At 39.7% G+C, this 11,240-nt stretch overlaps 1 pseudogene; it reads left to right on the top strand.

Annotated features, from left to right (window-relative positions):
• Positions 1–1,948: 1,948 nt before the first annotated feature.
• LOC104994355 lies at positions 1,949–3,515 on the top strand (annotated as a pseudogene).
• Positions 3,516–11,240: the final 7,725 nt, after the last annotated feature.

Here is an 11,240-nt window from a genome sequence, read left to right as displayed (position 1 = left end):
TCCTATACAAAGAAGGCAAGCCCCCTTGGTTGTTGGGAGAACCACTGGGACAGATGGAAGGGTGGAGAATCCTATACTCTACCCACAAAGAGTGCACAGGTGCTGGCTTGCTAACAAACAGGGCAGAGAGAGTTTTACACTGGCAGCTGCCTCGCCACACTCCCCAGTCTGAGTGGGGCAAAAACTCAGGCCCTATTCACTCCATACCACAGTTAGGTGCAAGATCTGGGCAGTCTTGGCCCTGGGAAAATATTTGGTCTAGCTACACAGAGACCACCCCCGAGGGCCCTGGGATGTGGCCCAGACAGGAAAGCAGTAGCCATTGTCAGTACTTACTCAAGCAGTGCTAGGAACAAGCACACTAGGTCCCTGTTCCCAACACTGTTCCCAGCTAAACAAACAGCCTGCCCACGCCATGCCACAGTTTGGCACTGGACCTGGGGCAGACAGATCCTGGAAGAAGACTGCCACAGAGGCAGCCCAGATCTCTTGTAGCAAGACAGCAATGTAAATTCCTACAGCCACAATGCCCCAACCTAGCCCCAGCCCCAGCCTAGTGAGTACTCTGACCCTACCCACTCCATGCCACAGCCTTCCACTAGATCTGGGACAACACAACAGGTGAAGAGACTCAAACTTGAGCTGTGTCTGAGCAGAGCTTCAGACACTTACACAAGTAACACATCAGTTCTCTGTGAGCACACGAGCCTCATGTGTTTAATACTCCTCTCTTTGGGGGCAGAGCATGCCCTCAAGGAGAATGGAACCTTTTTGAGTTCAACCCTCAGGGCTTCTACTTCAACAACTGGGGAGTAGACTACACCCTTTTTAGTATGGCAGCAGCCATGGAGCAGAGAAGAAGTCCTGCCTCACACCCTTTACAGGCTTTAGATCCTCCAACACCAACCACAGCCCCTATCAAGGTGATGGTGGCCAGCCACCCTGAGAAAAGATGTGGCTGGTGTCCATATCAAAACCAACCCTGACACCGAAGACACGGGAAGCACGCAGCCTGCACAGGGATGCTCCCAAATAAAAACAGTCTTCAAGACCACAATAGATAATCCAGCAAGATTATCATTTAGAATGGGCAAGAGAAAGAATTTCTCAGACAAGAAAAAAATAATTTAGCAATACTAAAGAGCCTCTTGATGAAAGTGACAGTGGAGAGTGAAAAAGTTGGCTTAAAGCTCAACATTCAGAAAATGAAGATCATGGCATCTGGTCCCATCACTTCATGGCAAATAGATGGGGAAACAGTGAAAACAGTGCCAGACTTTATTTTCTGGGGCTCCAAAATCACTGCAGATGGTGACTGCAGCCATGAAATTAAAAGACGCTTACTCCTTGGAAGAAAAGTTATGTCCAACCTAGATAGCATATTCAAAAGCAGAGACATTACTTTGCCAACAAAGGTCCGTCTAGTCAAGGCTATGTGAGAGTTGGACTGTGAAGAAGGCTGAGCACAAAAGAATTAATGCTTTTGAACTGTGGTGTTGGAGAAGACTCTTGAGAGTCCCTTGGACTGCAAGGAGATCCAACCAGTCCAATCTGAAGGAGATCAGCCCTGGGATTTCTTTGGAAGGAATGATGCTAAAGCTGGAACTCCAGTACTTTGGCCACCTCACGCGAAGAATTGACTCATTGGAAAAGACTCTGATGCTGGGAGGGATTGGGGGCAGGAGGAGAAGGGGACGACAGAGGATGAGATGGCTGGATGGCATCACTGACTCAATGGATGTGCGTCTCAGTGAGCTCCGGGAGTTGGTGATGAACAGGGAGGCCTGGCATGCTGCGATTCACGGGGTTGCAAAGAGTCGAACACGACTGAGTGACTGGACTGAACTGAACTGAAACCTACCCTAAAAGAAATACTGAAGGATCTTCTCTAAATGAAAAAGATGCAAGAATCTGTATGTTGCTTTTCAGATGTTGGGTCTGTGGCACTATGTGGCGCGTCTGTGCGCGACGGGCTCAAAATACACCAAGGACAGGATTCGGGGCTCAGTAGACTGCCTTGCAGGAGGAGCCGGGAGCTCCGTGCGTGACCCCGCAGGCTGGCTCGTCACAGCAGCAAGACCACAGGGTATGGCAGGGTCTCCGCACTGTGCGGCTGGAGCCCCATCTCTTGGGCCACACCGTGGAATCGCGTCTTGCTGCAGCTCTGGGGATCGCCTAGCCGCCGCTGGCATAGCCTACCCACGCATCAGAAGATTCCATTGCCTTCAGTTTTCCCTCCAATGCAGGCAGGCACCATAGCCCGCTGGGAAAAGAAGGAAGGAGAAAAAAATCAATGAGGGTGAACTAATTGCAGAGGTTGAAACTGATGAAGCTACTGTTGGATTTGAGAGCGTGGAGGAGTGTTATATGGCAAAGATCCTTGTTGCTGAAGGTACCAGAGATGTTCCAGTTGTAGCAATCATCTGTATCACAGTTGAAAAGCCTGAAGATATGGAAACCTTTAAAAATTACACACTTGATTCTTTGGCAGCACCTGCCCCACAAGGAGCCCCGGCATTAACCCCTGCCACCGCTGCTCCATCACCTGCACCTTCTGCTCAGGCTCCTGGTAGCTCATCTCCTACTCACATGCAGGTGGTTCTTCCTGCCCTCTCTCCCATCGTGACCATGGGCACAGTTCAGAGATGGGGGGAAAAAAAGTGGGTGAGGAGCCAAATGAAGGAGATTTATTGGCAGAGATAGAGACTGACAAGGCCTCTATAGGTTTCAAAGTGCAGGAAGAAGGCAAAAATCATGATCCCTGAAGGCACACGAGATGTCCCTGTAGGAACTCCACTCTGTATCATTGTAGAAAAAGAGGCAGGTATACCAGCGTTTGCTGACTATCGGCCAACTGAAGTAACTGATTTAACACCACCAGCACACCAGCTAGCCCATCCATCTTCAGGCCACTGGCCAGCTGCTCCAGCTGGACTAAAGGGAGGAGCGCTCCTTAGCCCGCTTGCAAAGAAGTTAGCAGCAGAGAAAGGGATTGACCTTACCCAAGTAAAAAGGACAGGACCAGATGGCAGAATCATTAAGAAGGAGATCAACTCCTTTGTGCCTATGAAAACTGCTCTCACTCTAGCAGCCGCTGTGCCTCCCCTAAGTCGAGGACTGGCTCCAGTTCCTACAGGTGTCTTCACAGATATCCCAGTCACCAACATTCGCCAAGTCATTGCACAGAAGTCAATGCAATCTAAGCAAACAATACCTCATTATTACCCTTCTATTGACGTAAATATGGGAGAAATTTTGTCGGTACGACAACAAAAAAGAAGATGCTACAAGGAAAAAGCAACATTTCCGTCAATGACTATATTATAAAAGTTTCAGCTTTGGCATGTTTAAAAGTTCCTGAAGGAAATTCTTCATGGTTGGACACAGTTGTAAGACAGAATCATGTTGTTGATATCAGTGTTGCAGTCAGTACTCCTGGAGGACTCATCACACCTATTGTATTTAATGCACATATAAAAGGACTGGAAACCGTTAAAAAAAAAAAAAAGAAATAAAGGGAAAATCACAATAGGAAAGGTAAATAGATAAAAGAATTGAAGATCACTTAAACAAGTCAGTACACAGTTCAAAAAATAATCAAAAAATTTTAAAAGTGATTATAACTATAATAAACAGTAAAAACATAAACTTGAAGATGTGAAATAGGACATCAAAATTACAAAATGTGGGGAGGAGAATAAAAAGGTAGATCTTTTAGAATGTGTTTGAACTTGAACAGCTATCAGTTTAAAGCAAGTGGATAGTTACGGGTCAACATACTTGAAGTCCATGGTAGCCACACACAAAAAAAACATACAAAAGTTTTACAAGAACCAAAAAGAAAAGAACTCAAGCATATTACAGAAGAAAATCATCAAACCACAAAAGGAAAAGACAAAATGAGGAAATTAACGAAGAACTAAAAAACAATGGAAAATAAGGATTAAAATGGTAAGAAGTACACACCTATCAATAATTACTTTTAAGTGTCAATTATCTAAACGCTCTGATCAAAAGACAGTGATTGAATACAAAAAAAAAAAAACAGATCAAGAACCTACAATATTCTGCTTACTCGAGACTCATTTTATGGCAAAACACACACACAGACTGAAAGTTAAAGAATGGAAAAGGTATTTCATGCAAATGGAAATGATAAGAAAGTAAGGATAGCATTAGCCATATGAGACAAAATCATCTTTAAAGCAAAGGCCACAAAGAAAGGATCATGTATATAAGGATAAAGGGATCAACACGAGAGGATATCACTGGTTAACATATACACACCCAACATATGAGCACCTAAATACATAAAACAACACTAACAGACATAAATGGAGAAACGGATACTAAATCAATAATAGTAGGAGACTTTAACAAGCCACTGACATCAATGGATAGATCATCAGAACAGAATATCGATGAGACAACAAAGGTCCTAAATGATGCAATGGACTAGCTGGACTTAACTGTTATGTACAGGACACTATAACCAAAACCAAAAACATAGGGCACATTCTTTTCAAGTGCATATTAAACATTCTCTAGGATAGATCATCACATACTAAGTCACAAAACAAGTATCAATAAATTTAAGAGGATAGAAAATATTTCAAGCATATTTTCTGACCACAATGGTTTGAAACTGGAAACCAAACACAGGGGGGAAAAATGGGGAAAGAACGAACACATGGAGACTAAATAACATGCTACTAAAAAAACAATGGGTCAATGATAAAATCAAAGAAGAAATAAAAATACCTCAAAGACAAAAATGAAAACACAAACTTACAAAATATATGGGATACAGCAAAAGCAGTTCTAAGAGGTAAGGTCATAGCAATACAGCCCTTTCTCAAGAAACAAGAAAAATCTCAAATAAACAACCTAACTTACCACTTAAAGAATTAGAAAAAGAAGAAGCAAAAAGTCCAAAGCCAGATAAAGAAGGAAATTAGCAAGATCAGAGAGGAAATAATTAAAATAGAGATTAAAAAAACAATAGAAAAGATCAATAAAACCAACAGTTGATTTTTTAAAAAGATAAAATTGACAAACCTCTAATCAGACTCACCAAGAAGAAAAGAGAGGACTCATATAAACAAATTAAGAAATGAGAGACTTCCCTGGCAGTCCAGTGGTTAAGATTCCCCAATCTCAACGCAGGGGACATGAGTTTGATCCCTGGTCAGGGAACTAAGATCCCACATGCCTCATTATGCAACCAAAACAGAAATGAAAGAAGAGAAATGAAAACTGATACCAGAGAATTAAAAAAACAAACAGACAAAAGAATACAGTGAACAGCTACTTGTCAACAAATTGGACAACCTAGAAGAAATAGACAAGTTTCTAGAAACATATAACCTGCCAAAAGTGAGTTAAGAAGAAACGGATAATTTGAACAGACCAATTACTAGAAGTGAAATATGATCTGTAATAAAAAAAAAAAGAAAGAAAGAAAAGTAAACAAACAAAAACAGCAAACAGAATCCCAGGACCAGACCATTTCGCTGAGGAAATTCTACCAAACATATGAAGAAAAACTTACAGCTATCCTTCTCAAACTATTCCCAAAAATTCAAGTGCAAACACTCTCAAATTCATTTTATGGAAGTCACCATTACCCTGATACTACAATCAGACAAAGACATTATCCTAAAAAAGAAATCACAGGTCAATATCTTTGATGAACGTAGATACAAAAATCTTCAACAAAATATTAGCAAACCCAATCCAATAGTGCAAAAAAAGGACCATTTACCATGATCCAGTTGAATTCAGTCCAAGGTCACGAAGATGGCTCAGGATACACAAATCACTGTGATATGCCATATTAACAAAAGGAAAGACAAAAACCACATGATCATTCAGTAGATACAGAAAAAGCATTTGACAAAATTCCATATACGTTCATGATAAAAACTTTCACCAAAGAGGGTTTGGGGGAATATATCTCAACATAACAAAGTTCATTTACAACAAACCCACAGCCAACATAATAGTGAAAAGCTGAAAGACTTCCTGCTAAAGTCAGGAACAAGACAATAATTTCTCTCTCCCCAGTTCATTTTAACACAGAATTGGAAATCCTAGCCACAGCAATCAGACAAGAAAAGGGAATAAAATATACCCAAATTGGACAGAAAGGGGTAAAACTGTCACTATTTGCAGATAACATAATATACTAAATAGAGAATCCTAAAGTCTCTACACAAAAACCAGTAGGACTAATAAATGACTTCAGCAAGGTAACAGGATAGTTGATTAATGTACAGACATCTATTTCATTTCTATTCACTAATAACAAAATACCAGAAAAAAGTAAAAAAGCAATCCCATTTAAAACTGCATCTAAAAAAATACCTAGGAATAAGCTTATCCAAGGAGATGAAAGACCTATATGTTGAAAACTATAAAACATTGATAAAGAAAACTGAAGATGATTCAAAGAAAAAGAAATATATTCCATGCTCTTGAATAGGAGGAATTAATATTGTTAAAATGGCCATACTACCCAAAGCAATCTACAGATTTAATACAATCCTTATCAAAATACCCATGACATTTTCCAAAGAACTAGAACAAATAATCTTAAATTTTATATGGAACCACAAAAGAAAAGAATGGCCAAGGAAATCCTGAGAAAAAAGAACAAAGCTGGAGGTATAACCCTCCCAGACTTCAGACTATACTACAAATATACAATAATCAAACAGCGTGTGTTGGTGTAAAAGCAGACACATAAATCAACGAATCAGAATAGAGAGCTCGTGAATAAACCCATATGCCCATGGTCAATCAATCTACATATAAAACAGTAATAATAGAACATTTCTGATCACTATATAAAAAATTAAACTGAAAATGATTTAAAGACCTAAATGTAAGACATACCATAAAATTTCTTGAAGAGAACATAGACAAAAACACTCTCTGACATAAATTGTTTATTACATCAACCATTCTTAGCAATGGTTTCTTAGATCAGTCTCCCAAGGAAAAACAAATAAAAGCAAAAATAAAGAAATGGCACTAATCAAATTTAAAAGATTTTGCACAGCAAAAGAAACCATTGACAAAACAAAAAGACAGGGACTTCCTGGCAGTCCAGTGACTAAGGCTTCACCTTCCAGTACAGGGGGTGCAGGTTCCATCCCTGGTTGAGGAGCAAAGATCCCACGTGCCTTGTGGCCAAAAAACCAAAGCATAAAACAGAAGCAATATTGTAACAAATTTGGACCTTAAAAATAGTCCACGTTAAAAAAAAACACAAAAATACAGAATAAAAAAAAATAAGAAAAAAATGAAAAGACAAACTACAGAATGGGAGAAAATATTTGCAAAAAACGCAACCAACAAAGTGTTAATATAAAAAATATAGAAACAGCTCGTAAAACTCAATATTGAGAAAACAAACAACTCAGTCAGAAAAACGGGCAGAAGACCTAAACAGACACTTTTCCAAAGAAGACAAACAAATGGCTAACAGGCATATGAAAAGATGCTCAAAATTTCTAATAACTAGAGAAATGAAAATTAAAATCATAATAAGGTATCACCTCACACTGGTCAAAATGGCTAGTATCAAAAAGTCTACAAATAATAAGTGCTTGAGAAGGGGCAGAGCAAAGGGAACTCTCCTACACCACAGAGGGAACATAAAGTGGCACAGTCACAATGCAAAACAGTATGAAGCTTCCTTAAAAAACCAAAAATGGACTTCCCTGGTGGTCCAGGTCCTCAGAATCTTTCAGGTAGCTACAAAGTCAAAACTAGTTGCATTACAGTACAAATACGTTATTTGCCTCTTTCACTCTGATTATCTTACTAGTGTGTGGAGTTTTCTAGAAGCTATACGATGTGCTATTGCAACAGATTGAATGCAGATATACGTATAAGAGAATCAGTTGTCTTCTCTTAAGCCAGACATTAAAGAGATTTTTTTTTAATGTAAAAATAATGTCGCTCTTCACATGAACTTTTTGTTTTGAGAAATATAGTTGTTTTTCATAAAAATACTACATTGTTGCTTTTAAATTAATTTCTAAAATATTTTTAATTCTCAGTTTTAATATCAAATATAGTAAATAGTGGTAGATATAACCCACAAGTACAAAAGGTCTTCAAGGCACTCAAATTTTAAAAGTGTAACAAAGTCCTGAGACCAAAAAATCTGAGAACAGATACTTGAATGTGGATGGGTGTGTTTGATGGTAGTTTTTATTCTGCAATTTTTTTGGTTCTGTTTTGCGTTGCATGGCTCAACATTTTTCTCTTTTGATTATTTTCCTCTTTACCATCTAAACTCCAAAGGGTGCCTTCTCCCTTCCTTTTTTGCATTCTATTCCCCTGGAAGAATTGCTTTTCTGAAATTGCCTCCCTAGTCCTGAAATGCCTTTTTATATCCCTTCCCATGGTTGGTGCTCTGATCCACAAGGATTCTTTTTCAGTAATTTTTCCCACAGTAGCAATTTTAGATCAATCTTTGACCTGCTGTTAGCTGTCCCCTCTTCTTTTCTGCAGTTTTTCCTGCCCTTGCTCTCCACAAAGATTTGCAATAGAATCATGAAAGACCTCACTGGGACTTGGTTTTGCGTTTCTACTTACAGGTAATTTGAAGTTTGGGCATTCTCTGTCATCTAGCTATGCTAAAAGTATAGGTTTTGTCTTTTTTTTTTTTTTTTTTCTTGCTCTATATCAGGAGTCAAGAAACTTTTTCTTAAAGTTCCAGATAATAAATATTTTAAGCTTGCAAGTTATACTATCTCTATAACTGCAACCCTGCCATTATAGCATGATGGCAGCCATAAAGACAATGCCTAAATGAAAGGGTATAACTGTGTTCCAGTAAATATTTATTTACAAAGACAGTTGCCCATCCCTTAGGACATCATGTGTTGACTCCTCTTCTATACTGCTATTTGGAATGTAAAGAGATTCATACTTAGGCAGCAGCTAATCCTTTGCAGGGCTTCCTCAGTGGCTCAGCAGTAAAGAATCTGCCTGCAGTGTAGGAGACACAGGAGAGGAGGGTTCAATCCCTGGGTCAGATAGATCCCCTGGAAGAGGGCATGGCTACCCACTCCAGTATTCTTACCTGGAGAATCTCATGGAGAAAGGAGTCTAGCGGGCTACAGTCGATAGAGTGGCAAAGAGTTGGGCACAACTGAAGTGACTGAGCATGCGTGCATGTATGCATTATTCTTTGCATAGGGGTTCTTCATATATGCAAAATAAAATATGAGTCTCTTTGTGGTGGACACTGAGATGCACTACCTAGATGCCCCTTCAGACAGAACTTGTTTTCCAGCTATAGGGAGTGTATTAAGCAGACAACTTCCAGCTGTCAGCTGTTTCAGGATCTGCCACATTTGCAAGTGACTGCCCGCCCAAGGTCGGTCACATAACAGTGCAATCCGTCTCTGGTGACTGAGGCAGGCTGTGGGGTCTAAAGACCCAACTATTTTGACATAATATTGAACACTTTGACATGCAGTATTTGCTCCAGAGCTCCCTGACAGCTCTGTAGGACCTGTATCATAGTTTAAGTTCTTCCTCTGCCCAATCCTCCTTCCTCCCACTTCCTTTCACAAGTGTTGATCTCTAAAAAATTTCTTGTACCTCAAATTCTATCTCAACATCTGCTTCTGGAAAACTCAATCTGTGACATCCTTGTTGGTTATATGGATTGCAAATATCTTCCTCTGTGACTTATGATTGGTTATGCTACATTTTCCCCCAATAAAGTCCCACTTTACTTCTATTATCTATTTACCTTGAGCTGTTCTCTCTCCTTCCATAAAGGTTTAACCCCTGGCTTGCTGTCTCTCTCTACAATGCTGCTCCTGTGATAATCTTGATAATTTCAGTATGCACAAGATGGTCCTTCTAATGCCTTAGCCCCTCAGTTCCTTTGCATCCTTTCTACCTGTGGTCTTTTTACTCATCTGCCTCTACCTCAACCATTCATTCCCACTGTCACACCCTAGATCTTGTCATTACAAATGACTGCAGCTCCTCTATAATCCCTATTTCATACTCCCCTCTCCAATCAATTCCTCCTACACTTCCAGCTCATACCTTCTAATGCTTCAATTCCAGTTATCCATCATCTCACCATTACTTACAATCCATTAATCTTACCACCTTTTCACCATCCTAGATCCTCTCAAATCATTCCTTCTGTTATGGAGTAATTGCATTTCTCCAAAATCATAAGTTAGTGATTCCCTGGTGGTCCAGTGATTAAGATAGGATGCTTTCACTGATGTAAGCCAGGGTTTGATCCCCCACTGGGGAACTGAGATCCCACAAGCCACCTGGTGTGGCAAAAAAAAAAAACACCCAAAAACAAAATTAAAATGTTTAAACCCCAACCTCCAATGTGACTGCATTTGGTGATAGGGCCTTTAAGGATCTCATTAAGATTAAATGAGATCATAAGCCAATAAGGGCTTCCTTTCCAAAATATACAAATAGCTCTTATAGCTCGACAACAACAACAAAAACAGCCCAATCAAAAAATGGGCAGAAGATCTAAATAAATATTTCTCCAAAGAAGACACACAGATGGTTAATATGCACATGAAAAGATACTCAACATCACTAATTATTAGAGAAACATAAACCAAAACTACCATGATGTACCACCTCACACTGGTCAGAATGGCCATCATTAATGAGTCTACAAATAACAAACACAGGAGAGAGTGTGGAGAGAAAGGAACCCTCCTACACTGTTGGTAGGAATGTAAGTAGGTGCTGCTACTGTACAGAATAGTATGGAGGTTCCTCAAAAAACTAGAGTTGTCATATGATCCAGCAATCCCACTCCTGGGCGTATATCTGGACAAAACTATAAGTAAAAAATATTTTTGCACATCTATGTTCATAGCAGCATTATTTACAATAGCAAAGACGTGGAAGGTCTTCCCTTGTGGCTCAGCTGGTAATCATCTCACATGCTAGTAAAGTAATGCTCAAAATTCTCCAAGCCAGGCTTCAACAGAACCATGAACTTCCAGATGTTCAAGCTGGATTTAGAAAAGGCAGAGGAATCAGAGATCAAATAGCCAACATCCACTGCATCATCGAAAAAGCAAGAGAGTTTCAGAAAAATATCGCTTCTGCTTTATTGACTATGCCAAAGCCTTTGACTGTGTGGATCACAATAAACTGTGGAAAATTCTGAAAGAGTTGGGAATACCAGACCACCTGACCTGCCTCTTGAGAAATTT

Source organism: Bison bison, unplaced genomic scaffold (genome assembly GCF_000754665.1).
Source record: "Bison bison bison isolate TAMUID 2011002044 unplaced genomic scaffold, Bison_UMD1.0 scf7180017864256, whole genome shotgun sequence".
Taxonomy (NCBI): domain Eukaryota; kingdom Metazoa; phylum Chordata; class Mammalia; order Artiodactyla; family Bovidae; genus Bison; species Bison bison.
The sequence above is the reverse complement of the archived record's forward strand: the minus strand, read 5'-3'. Positions and strand labels throughout refer to the sequence as shown.